We start from the raw sequence: 15,378 nt of genomic DNA, 5'->3' as shown, positions 1-15,378 counted from the left end.
TGATTCCCCAGGGCGTTGCCATCTCGTGGCAAGGAGGTGCCTAGCATACACCTCGTTAACGGACTTCACATATTGTCCCTTCAGCAGCATTATTGCCTCCCATACGAGGGGGCGTCCCTGATGAGAAGAAAGACTCTTGGGCTCACCTGTGCATGGAGGATCTGCTTCTTCTGGAGGTCTGTGAAGTCTTCGGTGAAGGATGCGAGGTACGCTTCGAAGCAGCTTAGCCAGTGCTCAATTGTTTCCGTGGCATTGGCTGCCCGTGGGTCCAGCTGCAGGCGATCAGGCTTGAATGATGAGTTCATCTTAAAGTTTAGTGTATTAAATTGTATGCCATTAATAAACACACGACGAGTGATGAATGTAACTGAGGCTTTAATACACTAAACAGCAAGCCTCCTGGCCTCTGACCTGAACTGGATCGGAGACGAGACTAGCCACCTTTATACATGAGCCCGAGGGGAGGCGCCACTGCGGAGCCAGCCGGGACAAGCCCAGGCATGTACAACATAACACAATGCAATACAGTGGTTTACCACAAGATGATAGGCCTCGCCGCCCTAAAGTACCATGGCTGAGCATCAGGATCCACATAGATACTGGCCTTAGTTCCTTTTATACTGCCCAGAGACTCCTGGAACACTTGGAGGTATTTGCCCGTTCGATGTACAGATTCCTGGTGTCCATCTGAAAAGCCTGGTGCCAGTTGAAACGGAGGACTTGCAACCAGTCACGTCCCAGCAAATTGGTCCCCGGTCCCCGTATCACAACCAAGGGTGGACGGACCAACTGGTGCCCGTGTGTTACTGAAGTTACCGTGGTCCCTACGATACTCAATGGCTCACCAGTATAGGTTGCCAACCTCACCTTGGTGTCGTGTAATGTCAGTTGCATGATCCCTGCGCGAAGGCGTCAAAACATCTGATGGTCCACATTGACGATGGCAGCCCCAGTGTCCATTTCCATCACTACAGGGTGACCATTTACTTATAACGTGACCCAGATCTTTGCTACTTTCAAGGCCTGATGTACCATCAATTGACGACAGACGAGGAGTCGGAAGAAAAACTGTGGCTCTAATCAGCTTAAAGAAACCTGCTGACAGCCGGTCCCAGAATGAGGGCAGGGCTGGAGGTTGGCCACCTTTATACTTGAGCCCGAGGGGAGGAGCCACAGGCGGAGCCAGCAGGGACAAGCCCAGGCATGTAACAATACAACAGTACAATACAATGCAATACAGTGGTTTACCACATTCACCCCCTGTTAAAAAAAAGAGACTGGCGGGGGTGAAGTGGACGGGTTGAGTTATAGATCGAGTCTGTCGGGGGCTTTGACTTTCCGCTATGACTGCCTCAGTCCCGGCTGTGGTGTGGATATTGGTGTCGGATGAGGTGTTGAGGCCTGCGTGTCCAGGAACGTGTCGTCTTCTGCGTCTTGTAGTAGATGAGTAGCAATGGGGGGAGACGGTGTAGGGTTGGGGGTGGTGGTGATGGTCACTGGGGAACCTGCGGGTGCCAAATCCCAAAGGGAGACTGTGTCCTCCCGCCCGTCATGATGTGCCACGTAGGCATATTGGAGGTTAGCATGGAGGAGAAGGACCTTTTCGACCAGATCCGACTTATGGCTCCTCGCATGCTTCCGGAGGAGGACGGGCCCTGGGACCATCAGCCAGGACGGGAGCGAGACCCCTGAGGTGGATTTCCAGGGGAAAATAAACATCCTCTCATGAGGGGTCACATTGGTGGCGGTGCTAGCGGGAGACAGGGAGACATCTAGACCGCTGGGCAAGAAGGACGGCCTTCCAGACCGTCGCGTTCTCCCTCTCCACCTGTCCGTTACCCCGGGGGTTGTAGCTGGTAGTCCTGCTTGAGGCGATGCCATTGCTAAGCAGGAACTGACGCAGCTCATCACTCATGAAAGAGGAACCCCGTTCACTATGGATATAAGTGGGGAAACCGAACAAGGAGAAGAGACTGTGCAGGGCCTTGATGACTGTGGCAGAGGTCATGTCGGGGCATGGGATGGTGAAAGGAAAACATGAGTACTCATCTGTTGAGGAAGTACACGTTATGGTCAGTGGAGGGGAGGGGCCCTTTGAAATCGACGCTGAGGCGCTCAAAGGGGCGGGAGGCCTTTACCAGGTGTGCTCTGTCTGGCCGATAGAAGTGCGGTTTGCACTCCGAGCAGACCTGGCAGTCCCTGGTCATGGTCCTGACTTCCTTGATGGAGTAAGGCAGGTTGCGGGCCTTGATAAAGTGGAAGAACCGGGCGACCCCTGGGTGACAGAGGTCATTGTAGAGGGCCCGAAGTTGGTCTACTTGTGCGCTGGCACATGTACCGCGGGATAGGGCATCTGGGGGCTCATTGAGCTTCCCAGGTCGATACATGGGGCGAAATTCTCCCCCAACGGCGCGATGTCCGCCGACTGGCGCCAAAGCCGGCGCCAATCAGACGGGCACCGCGCCGGCCCTAAGGTGCGGAAGGCGCCGCATCTTTGGCGGCCTAGCCCCAACATTGAGGGGCTAGGCCGACGCCGGAGGGATTTCCGCCCCGCCAGCTGGCGGAAATGGCGTTTGTTGCCCCGCCAGCTGGCGCGGAAATGCGGCGCATGCGCGGGAGCGTCAGCGGCCGCTGTCAGTTTCCCGGCACATGCGCGGGAGTGTCAGCGGCCGCTGTCAGTTTCCCGCGCATGCGCAGTGGGGAGAGTCTCTTCCGCCTCCGCCATGGTAGAGGCCGTGGCGGAGGCGGAAGGGAAAGAGTGCCCCCACGGCACAGGCCCGCCCGCGGATCGGTGGGCCCCGATCGCGGGCCAGACCACTGTGGGGGCACCCCCCGGGGTCAGATCGCCCCGCGCCCCCCCCAGGACTCCGGAGCTCTCCCGCGCCGCCTGGTCCCGCCGGTAAATACCAGGTTTGATTTACGCCGGCGGGACAGGCAATTTCTGGGCGGGACTTCAGCCCATCCGGGCCGGAGAATCCAGCGGGGGGTCCCGCCAACCGGCGCGGCCCGATTCCCGCCCCCGCCCAATCTCCGGTACCGGAGACTTCGGCGGGGATGGGGGCGGGATTCACGGCGGCCAACGGCCATTGTCCGACCCGGCGGGGGGTCGGAGAATGACGCCCAAGATATCATAATTATAGGTGGAAAGTTTGATCCTCCACCGTAGGATCTTGTCATTCTTGATCTTGCTCCGCTGTGTGTCACTGAACATGAAGGCAACCGACCGTTGGTCAGTGAGGAGAGTGAATCGCCTGCCGGCCAGGTAATGCCTCCAATGTCGCACAGCTTCCACAATGGCCTGGGCTTCCTTTTCAACGGAGGAGTATTGAATTTCGGAGCCCTGGAGGGTACGGGAGAAGAAAGCCATGGGCCTGCCCGCCTGGTTGAGGGTAGCGGGCAGGGCAAAGTCAGATGCATCGCTCTCCACCTGGAACGGGATGGACTCGTCTACTGTGTGCATCGCGGCTTTAGCAATATCTGTCTTGATGCGGTTGAAGGCCAGGCGGGCCTCAGCCGTCAGGGGAAAAAGGGTGGATTTGATGAGTGGACGGGCCTTGTCCGCATAATTGGGGACCCAATGGACATAGTAGGAGAAGAACCCCAGGCATCTCTTCAGGGCCTTGGGGCAGTGGGGGAGGGGAAGTTCCAGGAGGGGGCGCCTGCGGTCGGGGTCGGGCCCTAGGACTCCGTTTTCCACAACGTAGCCAAGGATGGCTAGGCGGGTTGTGCGGAAAACACATTTCTCCTTATTGTACGTGAGGTTAAGGAGCTTGGCGTGTGGAGGAATTTTTGGAGGTTGGTGCCATGGTCCTGCTGGTCATGGCTGCAGATGGTGACATTATCCAGATACAGGAATGTAGCCTGCAGCCGGTACTGGTCAACCATTCGGTCGATCTCCCGTTGGAAGACCGAGACCCCATTGGTGATGCCGAAGGGGACCGTAAGGAAGTGGCAGAGGCGGACATCAGCCTCGAAGGCAGTGTATTGGTGGTCTTCCGGGCGGATAGGGAGCTGGTGGTACGCAAACTTCAAGTCGATGGCATTTCATTTTCATTTCAAGACGTGGTACTGCGCAATCTGGTTGACCATGTCAGATATGCGGGGGAGGGGTACGCATCAAGCTGCGTGTACTGGTTGATGGTCTGACTGTAGTCGATGACCATCCGGTGCTTCTCCCCAGTTTTGACGACCACCACTTGGGCTCTCCAGGGGCTAGTACAGGCCTCTATGAGCCCCTCCCGTAGGAGTCGCTGGACCTCCAACCTGATAAAGGCCTTGTCCCAAGCACTGTATCGTCTACTCCTAGTGGCGACGGGTTTACAGTCCGAGGTTAGCGAAGAGCGGAGGTGGGGTGACTTTAAGGGTCGAGAGGTTACAGACGGTGAGGGGGGGCAGGGGTCCATCGAACTCCAGGGTAAAACTTTTGAGGCGGCACTGGAAGTCAAGACCTAGTAGCACGGCAGCGCAGAGTTGTGGGAGGACATAGAGTTTGTACCATTTGAACTCAACGACCCGTACTCTAAGGGTTGCAACACAGTACCCACGGACTTCCACGGAATGAGACTCGGAAGCCAGGGAGATTTTCTGGGTCACGGGTAAGATTGGGAGGGAGCAACGCCGTACCGTATCTGGGTGAATAAAACTCTCTGTGCTCCCGGAGTTGAACAGGCAGGCCGTCACATAACCATTGATCCAGACTGCCATCATGGATTTGGCGAGGTGATGAGGTCGAGACTGGTCGAGGGTGATGCAGGCGATCTTTGGAAGGTGGGCGGGCCGATCGGATGAGCAGGGGTTCCGGGAGGCGGCGGGGTGAATCAAAGATGACGGCCTCCGCGAGACGCACGTGGCGGGGGCATCGAAGATGGCGGCCAAGATGGCGGCCCCCACGGGTCTCACGTGGCGGGTGGCATCAAAGATGGCAGCAAAGATGGATGCCCCCACGGGTCGCACGTGGCGGGTGGAGTTGAAGGTGGTGGCCAAGATGGCGGCTCCCATGGGTCGCACGTGGCGGGTCCGGAGTCGAAGATGGCGGCAAAGATGGCGGTCCCCATGGGTCGCACGTGGCGGGTGGTGTTGAAGAAGGCGGCTCCCACAAGTTACACGCAGTGCTGCTGGGCTTACAAACAGGTCGGGCCTGGCAGACTTTAGAGACGTGGCACTTCTTACCGCACCCGTTGCAGATCACGCTCCTCGCTGGGCAGCGTTGCCTGGGTGCTTACCCTGGCCACAGAAGAAGCATTTTGGGCCTCCGGGATTGGCAGGTTGCTGCGCGGCACAGGCTTGCGGCGCCCCCGGGTCAGGTGATGGCGGTGCCCACGACGTCCACGAGGATGCCACGTGGTCGGAGGTGTAGGCATCCAAGTTGCTGAAGACCACTTCTAATGAGTCTGAAATCCGTACTGTTTCTTGGAGGTCGAGTGTACCCCCTTCTCGTAGGCGCTGGCGGATGTAATTCGATTTTATGCCTGCGATATAGGCATCCCAGATCAGCAGCTGTGTGTGCTCGGCAGTCAATACCGCCTTACAACTGCAGTTCTGGCCGAGTACCTGCAATGCACGCAGATATTCGGCTTGCGATTCTCTGGTGCGCTGTCGCCTCGTGGCAAGGAGATGCCTAGCATACACCTCGTTGAATCCCTTAACATACTGTCCTTTCAACAGCGTTATCGCATCCTCGTACGAATCAGCGTCCCTGATGATAAGGAATACTTAAGGGGGGGGGGGGACAGGGGGGGATGAGAGGTGGGGGTAAAAACAACACAAAAGTAACAGAGCACAGAGCAAGAATAATTATTTGGGCTCCGTACGGGCTTCGGCGAGTGAGGAGCAGGTTGAGGAAACAAGAAGGCGCCGCAAGCAGCCACTTTGGAGGGTCCCTGGTCAAAGGAAAACCACGGATGATGACTGTGGCTATTTTGGACAGCCCCCTAACAAAGGGAAACCCCAGAATGCAGCGGCGTGTCCACCAGGTAAGTATGGTTGATCCCACAGGAGTGGGGGGACAAAACCACCTCCCCCCCACCAGGATAGTCACCTGGAATGTCAGGGGACTTGACAGACCAGCGAAAAGATCCAGAGTCTTCGCCCACCTAATAAGCCTGCAAGCCAACATAGTCTTCTTGCAGGAAACACACCTGAGGGAGAAGCACTGATTGGAGGTAAGAAAGGGCTGGGTGGGATAGATGTACCATTCATGCTACAGGACTAGGGCTAGGGGTGTGGCCATATTGATTAGTAGGAGGATGAGTTTCACGGCGCCAAGGACGGTTACAGATCAAGAGGGACGGTATGCCATGGTTAACGTTGTCCTAGACGGGGCACCGGTAGTTCTGGTAAATGTGTACCCGCCCAACTGGGATGACACAAGGTTCACAAAAAAGACCATGGCAGAAATCCCCGACATTGACATGACTGATAATGGGGGGCGACTTCAACTGTGCACAGGACCCACTGACGGATAGATCGAACCCCAGATCGGGGAGAAGGATGGGCATGAACAGGGAACTGGGAATATTCATGGAGCAGGTAGGGGCGATGGACCCATGGTGGTTCCTACACCTTGGTGAGAAGGAATTCTCGTTCCTTTCGCAGGTCTACAAAGCATACTTGAGGATAGACTTTTTTGCAGTGGAGAAAGCAGTGCTTCCAGGAATAGTAAGAGCGGAATACTCCGTGATAGTTATGTCTGACCACGCTCCACATTACGTGGATGCCCCAATGCCCCACTTGGAGGTTGGAAATGGACCTACTGACCAATAAGGTCTTCTAACAGAAAATATCACAAGGCATAAGCGAGTATGTCACAAATTTGAGGAAGGGGGAAGGTCTCACCCTCCACGTTCTGGGAGGCACTGAAGGCAGTGATTAGGGAAGAGATTATAGCCTACAAGGCACGAAGAGATAGGGAAGGAAGGGTGGCCAGGCAACAACTGATCGACTCCATTCTGGAGATCGAAAGAAAGTACTCCGAGACCCTGACCATGGAGCTTCTGGCAGAGAGGAAAAAGCTGCAGATGGACTTTAACCTGCTATCCACCAGGAAAGCAGTGCCCCAACTCTGCCAGACAAGTGGGACCTCGTACGAACATGGGGGAGAGGCTGGCCGCCTACTGGCTCACCAGCTGAGAAAGCAGGCAGCCACTATGGAGATAACGTTGGGGAACCTCTCATAGAGGTAACAAATCCCCTGGGAGAGGTAAAAAAAAAAGCAGAAAATGAACAGGAACAATAAAGGGCAAAATAAGGATAACTTTAAATGTAATATTTGGGCGTAGATGGAGAGCTATGAAGACCCGTAAGCTGTACAGACTACATGGTGCAATCTCAAATGACCCAATGTAGACATGCCATGTGTGGATCAAATCCCTGGGCATAAGGAATCCCTTCACTGACTATTTGGTCAGCAGGTTGTATCACCTGTAAACCCACCTGCATTTTCTTTTCTTGTGTTTAGTGCTCCATCCAGTGGTCTTCCTGCAACCTGCCACCAGAGCCACCCAGAGAAGATACACATGTGCTTGCGCCTGCCACTGGAAGGGTGGGCGACATTGCATGATCATGCCAGCTTGAGGTTATACACTTGGCAGGACTGGCTCCATTTTATAGGGGTAGCAGAGGAAGTTCATGCTTTATGTTGCTTGTAGCTCATGAAACTTGAGCAGGACTGGCCATATAGCACAAGATTGCAGTGTGCCATTCTGAAATATGGGCAGCGGAATTCTCTGTTCCTGAGACTAAATGTTGACACCGGGGCAGGATCGGGGGATTTCTACGACAGAAAAACTGGCGCCATACCTGGATCGATTCAAAGACTGTTGAGGGGCTAGAACCGGCGCCACGTGGAACACAATTGATTCCAATGAGAAACTGTGTGGGATTCGCCGGGTTCGCAATTGACACTCAGGAGGCTGACAAGCTGCAGCCGCATATACACACTTCACTCCCCACACACACCAACCCAGCCAACAAGATGGCATCGAGGAGAGCTGCACCCAAATTCATGGATGCCGAGCTCGAAACCCTCCTGGATGCTGTGGAGGAGAGGTGGGTGACCCTGTACCTCGGGCCAGGAAGGAGGTTGCCAGCTGCTGCTGTTCACCGGACCCGGACGCAGGTGGCAGAGGCAGTCAATGCCATGGGCAACACAGTCTAGACCGGCCAGCAGTGCAGGAAATAAACTGCACAACCTTCCCTGGGTGGCCAGGGTGAGTAGGCAGCAATGTGCCCCTGGGACCAACCCCCCCCCCTCCCCCCCCCCCCAACCAGGAGGGTGGCCAAACCTCCACCTCTGCACCACATGCCGGCACCCATACCGGCTGCTATGGCCAGGTGCCCTGGCTACTGAAGCCACCAGCTACCCACATCCTGGGCTGCATGCGTTTGACTGTCTAATAATGTGGGTTTTCTGTTTTTCCAACCACCCCTGAGCAGGAGAAGGCTGCCCATAACAGCCGGGAGCGGGAGAATACCCGAGGAGGACCATTGAACCTGCAGCCCCTCACCGCAGCAGAGCAGAGGGCATTAGATGTGGTCGGGGGCCCGAAGAATGGGCAGTCGGTGGGGTGGAGGTTGGCATTGGGCGAGGAAGTGAGACCCCGCTGAGTTGCGGTTTCCCATGGCACGTGTGTCAACCCCTCCCCCCACCACCAACCCCTCACCACCCTCACAACCCGCACCACCACACACCACTTTCACACCACCACCACCCCCACACCCTCGCTCCACCACCTAACTCCGAAAATGGCGACCCACCTTCCCTCTTTGCCAATCTAACTCCAGATTGCAACCCGTCGCCACCAGGAACAGACGGTACAGCACCCAGGACAAGACCTTCATCAGATCCGAAGTCCAGCAGCTGCTTCGGGAAGGCATCAACGAGGCCAGCAACAGCCCCTGGAGAGCCCAAGTGGTAGTAGTTAAAACTGGGGAGAAACACCGAATGGCCGTGGACAACAGCCAGACCACCAACCGGTACACGCAGCTCAACGCGTACCTCCTCCCACGCATATCTGATATGGTTAACCAGATAGCGCAGTACCGGGTCTTCTCAACGGTAGACCTGAAATCCACCTACCACCAGCTCCCCATCTGTAAATCGGACCGTCCATACACGGCCTTCGAGGCAGATGGCTGCCTATACCACTTCCTTAGGGTCCCCTTCGGCGTCACAAACGGGGTCTCGGTCTTCCAAAGGGAGATGGACCAAATGGTCGACCGGTACGGGTTGCGGGCCACCTTTCCGTACCTAGACAATGTCACCAGCTGCGGCCATGATCAGCAGGACCACGACACTAACCTTGCTAAATTTCTCCACACCGCTACTCTCCTAAACCTCACTTCCAACAAGGAGAAGTACGTGTTCAGCATGAACCGCTTAGGCATCCTCGGCTATGTGGTCCAGAACGGAGTTCTGGGGCCTGATCCCGACCGCATGCACCCCCTCATGGAGCTTCCCCTCCCCCCACTGCCCCAAGGCCCTCAAACGCTGCCTGGGGTTCTTTTCGTACTACGCTCAGTGAGTCCCAAACTATGCGGACAAGGCCCGCCCACTCATACAGTCCACCCAGTTTCCCCTGACGGATGAGGCTCAACAGGCCTTCGCCCGGATCAGAGCTGATATTGCCAAGGCCACAATGCACACTGTAGATGAGACACTGCCCTTCCAAGTAGAAAGCGACGCATCAGACGTCGCCCTTGCCGCCACCCTCAATCAGGCAGGCAGGCACGTGGCATTCTTTTCCCGCACCCTTCATGCCTCAGAAATCCGGCACTCATCCGTCGAAAAGGAGGCCCAAGCTATCGTTGAAGCTGTGCGGCATTGGAGGCATTACCTGGCCGGCAGGAGATTCACTCTCCTCACTGACCAACGGTCGGTAGCCTTCATATTCAACAACATCAAAAATGATAAAATCTTGCGGTGGAGAATCGAGCTCTCCACCTATAATTACGAGATTATGTACCGCCCCGGCAAACTCAACGAACCTCCAGACACCCTATCACGAGGGACATGTGCCAGCGCACAGGTAGACCGTCTCCGGGCCCTGCACAACAGCCTTTGTCACCCAGGAGTCACATGGTTTTACCACTTCATTAAGGCACAAAATCTGCCCGACTCCGTCGAGGGATACGGACAATCACCAGGGACTGCCAGGTCTGTGCGGAGTGCAAGCTGCACTTCTACCGGCCGGACCGCGCGTGCCTGGTGAAGGCCTCCCGCCCCTTTGAACACCTCAGCGTGAACTTCAAAGACCCCCTCCCTTCTGTCGTGTTTATTGTCTTAAACAGTGACAACTACTAACTGCTGGCTTGGGTACGTGCTTCACCAGCTAACCTGTGGACCCAGCCCTATCACTATCTTAATGAGGCACTCAGCACATGGTGTATGTCTGAGTGGCACGCTGTGAGCTCTGTGCTCTGAGCTATCTCCTGGTAGAATGAGCGGGAACTCTAGTATTCCCTGTTTTATAGTGCGTGTGCTCTCACTGGTGATTGGCTGCGATGCTGTGTGTGTGTTGGTTGGTCCAACTACCTGTCCATCAGTGTGTGTGTGATTGCACCATGATATGCCGATGTGGATATCATGACACCCTCCACCGACCATCACACAGATTTTCTCAGTGTGATCGACGAATACTCCAGATTCCCCTTTGCCATCCCATGCCCGACATGACGTCTGCCACCGTCATTAAAGTCCTCAACACAATCTTCACTCTGTTCGGTTTCCTCGCCTACATCCACAGTGACAGGGGATCCTCATTCATGAGTGATGAGCTGCGTCAGTTCCTGCTCAGCAGGGTTATCGCCTCCAGTAGAACGATGAGCTATAACCCCCGGGTAAACGGACAGGTAGAAAGGGAGAATGGGACGGTATGGAGGGCCGTCCAGCTGGCCCTACGGTCCAGAAACCTCCCGGTCTCCCGCTGGCAGGGGACGTCCTCCCTGATGCACTCCACTCCATTCGCTCATTACTCTGCACTGCCACGAACAATACACCGCATGAACGTCTTTTTGCCTTCCCCAGGAAGTCCACATCCGGGGTGTTGTTACCGACTTGTCTCGCAGCTCCGGGAACCGTGCTTCTCCGTAAGCACGTCCGACTCCACAAGGTGGACCCATTGGTGGAGAGGGTGCACTTGCTCCAGGCAAACCCCCAGTACGCCTACATGGCATTCCCCGACGGCCGCCAGGATACTGTCTCCTTCAGGGACCTGGCACCAGCAGGTTCCACATCCACACCCCCTCCGCCCCCGGCGCCACCCTCCCCTCTCCCGTCGCTCCCAACAGCACCCCCCCCCAGGACCATCCAACCCCCCCCTGCCCACGCCCAACGATGAAGAGGATTTTGGCACGTTCCCAGAGTCACCATCGACCAGATCAGCACCAACATCGCCGACACCACTGCGTCGCTCCCAGAGGAACATCAAGGCCCCGGACCGGCTAAACCTCTGACCAGTCCACCGGACATAAAGGACAGTTTTTGCTTAAATCTTGTAAATATTAACTCATTGTTGTATATAGTTATCCACCACCCCCGCCGGACTCAAATTTTAACAGGGGGTGAATGTGATAAACCACTGTTGCACCTGTATTAGGTGATGTACGGTAGGACCTGTACTACAGGTTTTCCGGTAGTCCCTGCCTGTATAAATATGCATGTCCTCCAGCCAGCAGCCATTTCGCCAGCTACTGTGGGAGGCCACACATCTGATAGCAATAAAGCCTCAGTTGGATTCAACTATCGTCTTAGTCCAATTGATTGCGCCTCAGGCATGTCAGTGAAGAGTCTCCTGGGGACTATCTGTTGCACACTACACACATGCTCCAGTACATCAGGTGGAGATAGGAACTCTAGAGGGGGCAGAAGGTCAGAGGGGGGGCCGACGCCAGATGGGTTTTGGGTTTCTGGAACGGACGGTCCCATTGATTGTGGAGATGCAGTCGCAGAGCCAGGAGCTACATGAGGAGTTATCGGCGAGCATCCAGCACCTGCAGGTGCAGTTGGAGGAGTCCAACCGTGTGCAGCAGCAGGATGTGGTGGTGCTGACCATGCATGCCACAGGTAGGTAGATATCATGAAGGGGTTGCAGGTGGTGGGGGGGGGGGGGGGGCGGGAAGGGATGTGGGCGTGGGATGCAGTGTTCGTGCCCCTGGCCAGTCCCCCACTTCCTAACACCCCCTTAGTCGGTGAACCTGGAGGCGATCAGAACGTCCCATGCGCATTGGCCCTGGTGCACACGTGCCTGCCCGGGCCCCATGTCCAGCCCATTCGCGCCCTCCTCACATCCTCCTCCTCCAGCACATCGCCCCTTTGCTGCGCGATATTGTGGAGGTCGCAGCAGGCCGCCACTTTCCCAGTACTATACTGCAGGACACCTCCAGAGCGTCCCAGGCACCTGAAGCGCATCTTCAGGATGCTGAAGAACTGCTCGATCACACTCCCGGTCGCGGAATGGATGTCTCCGTAGCGGGTCTCCACGTCGGCCTGTGGCCTCCGGATAAGTGTCAGCGATGACCGCAGCGGATAACTCCTGATGCCCAGGAGCTAACTCTCCAGCCAGGGGTGGGACGGGAGTTGCCTTGAAGCGGAATCGTCGAGTGTTCCAGGATGAAGGCGTCATGCACACTGCCCGGGCATCTGGTACAGAAGTGTATGGCGCGCATCTGATGGTCACACAGCAGCTGCACGTTCATCGAGGGAACTCCTTTTGGTTTGTGAAGTCCGGTCTGTCATCTCCAGGTGCTTGTTCGATGACATGCATGCCATTGATCACCCCCTGGATCCAGAGATTCTCGGCTTGGCGGCGAACTCCACTGCCTGGGCATCCTGGTGGGGTCGGTCCACAATGGAATGGATGTATTGTGCCAACTGGGCATATCGGGCCTCCCTGATGGCACAGATGCACCTGCGAGCTCTGTGAGAGCACAGACAGGTCTCCACTCGACACCTGGAAGGACCCTGGCACGAAAAGGTTCAGGGCGACCATCACCTTGATGGTCACCGGGAGCGGGTGTCCTCCCCCATATACCCACGCTGCCATGTGCGCCATGATCTGGCAGAAATGTTGCACTGTCTTGTTGCTCAGCTGGAGTCTTTGATGGCATGCCCGGTCCTGAGGTCTTCGAATGACAGGCGCTACCGGTACCCGTGAGGCCTCATGTGATGCTTCCTTTGCACGTCCTGCACCGCCTCCTCCTCCTCGGCCTGTTGGGTGGCCGACTCTCCATCCTCACCAGCTGCATCCCCTGGGGCAGGCTCCGCTACTACTGCTTCCTCCTCCTAGAGCAGCTCCAGTTCGTATTAGGAGGAAGGCCTCCAATGCTAGCTGAATTCCAATATCTATTGTCTGCAGCAGGTGAGAGTCCGTCTTGTTTGCATGGTGCGTACTTCTATGCCCAACCAGGACCAACGGCTACATGGTGGCTCCAGTTGGCACTATGGACTCTGCCACCTCATGTCCACCCCCCTCCCCCACCACTGCACCTCTGGCCCCATCGGTGACAGGCACCATGGGAGCCTCTGGCCCTGGCGCCCCTCCCTGCTGCCATTGGTACCGTCGGCTAGCACTGCCCATACCAGCGGTACGCTCCACGTCCCCCTTCTTGTACCCCCTGTAGGGGCTACTGTGGCCACGGTCCTTGGGCGGGCTGCGTAATGCCCCGCTGGTCGGTGGTGGCTGGTTGGGGGGATGGTATGGCAGAAGGTGTGGGTGGTGGGGTTGGGGCATCCATATGGCCAATGGCAGAACCATAGGCCAAGGTGGGTGGTCAGTAGGGTGCGTAGCAAGATGGCTGCCTTGCAGGCCGCGGCAAAGGCGATCTATGCCTACACACTGCCTCAGTCTCGGAGTTCACCCCCGCCCCATGCCAATCTCCCCCCCCCCCCCCCCCCCCGCCCCCACTTCCGGACCTGGCAGGGCCCACCCCTCCACTCCAGCCAGCCCTGCAAGTGTCAGGACCGGCAGCCCACGGTCGCGCCTCTCCGTGTCCTACTTCCTCTCTCTCCCTCATCAGCCACGGCGCCTGTTTCTCAATTTTTAAAAGCACCAGTGAACCTCGCCATCGGGAATTCCCCCCAGTGGAGGCGAAGAATCGCGGAGGCCCCTGAGAATACCGTGTCAGGCCCGCTAATGACATGCAAATGGCGTTTACTGAACGTATGGAGTGGAACACATTGATGCCACTGTTGAGGCACCGGTGAATTGTGATTTGGCGTGAACCTGACATCCACCATGATTTTCACGGCAAAACCAATTCTCCGCCCAATTGCATTTCCCGATTTTAGCGTCGGCCAACAGAGAATCCCACGTAGGGTATATCTTTTCATTCCTAACTTAAGTAATCCCTCAGTGAAAGGTGAGACCAAATGGTTAAGTAAATAAGGAGATCAACAATAACAAGAAAGAAAAGGCCATGAACCATAAATGAACATTCTGAATTCAGTCACCCAGCCCTATTTGTTGACTCAATGCCAATAATCCCATGAGCCCTCTCATAAGAAATCAGGGTTTACAGGTTTAATACTCCTAGCCTTATGTCTGCAAAGGTTCTGCCTTTCATTTTTGTGCAGTCTCCTACACGCAGATATGAAAAGAGGTGAGAGAGCAGATTATGTGAGAGGGAGGATTGTGAGTTCAGTTGCAATCAGGTAGCAGAATAGTTGCCCCACTGAGTTTCTGAGCTGCCAGGAATCTTGAGATGTCACAGGGCTTGGCGTCTGATATTTGACCCATGTAATGAGCAATGTGAGCGATGTCACCAAGGCCTGGTCATGCATTGATCCTGTTCCAAGATTGATGATTAATAGTCAAGCTTGGCCAAACAGCTGATTTGAAATGTTGTTGCGTGTATACACACTTACCCTGACCACATTTCTTCCACACCTTTTTGAAGTTTTAGGGCAGAGGTGAGGCAGAATTGATGCACTTTGTTGCCTTCATCCACGTTGTTCTGCTTGTGCCTTTATTATTATCGAGCCCGTTCTTCCCAATAGGGGCACACTTCACTGCAGAATCATCACCAAACAGCAATACTCTGCACCCACCATTCAATGACATTTCAAACTTTAATGGTAGGCAGTGTTTAGAGTTGCTAATGCCTGAAATACCATATACCATCTTGGTGAGCTCCCAAAGTGTCATGCACAATGTGCTGAAAGCTATACAAAACTATATAAATTAGTTAATCTTGTCTTACCAGTTAAAATCAACTCCTTCATGTGCATAAGCCTGAATAGTGCAATCATTTGTGGTGCTATGGGTCTTTTGTGCATTCTATACTAACTGATAATGTTTACTGGTATCAAGAGCACTGTTGTGCTTATCCCATTCTCTCTCATAGAATTTACAGTGCAGAAGGAGGCCATTCGGCCCGTCGCAT

The sequence above is a fragment of the Scyliorhinus torazame genome, chromosome 7 (assembly GCF_047496885.1).
Source record: "Scyliorhinus torazame isolate Kashiwa2021f chromosome 7, sScyTor2.1, whole genome shotgun sequence".
Lineage (NCBI taxonomy): Eukaryota > Metazoa > Chordata > Chondrichthyes > Carcharhiniformes > Scyliorhinidae > Scyliorhinus > Scyliorhinus torazame.
This window is presented reverse-complemented; position numbering follows the sequence as displayed.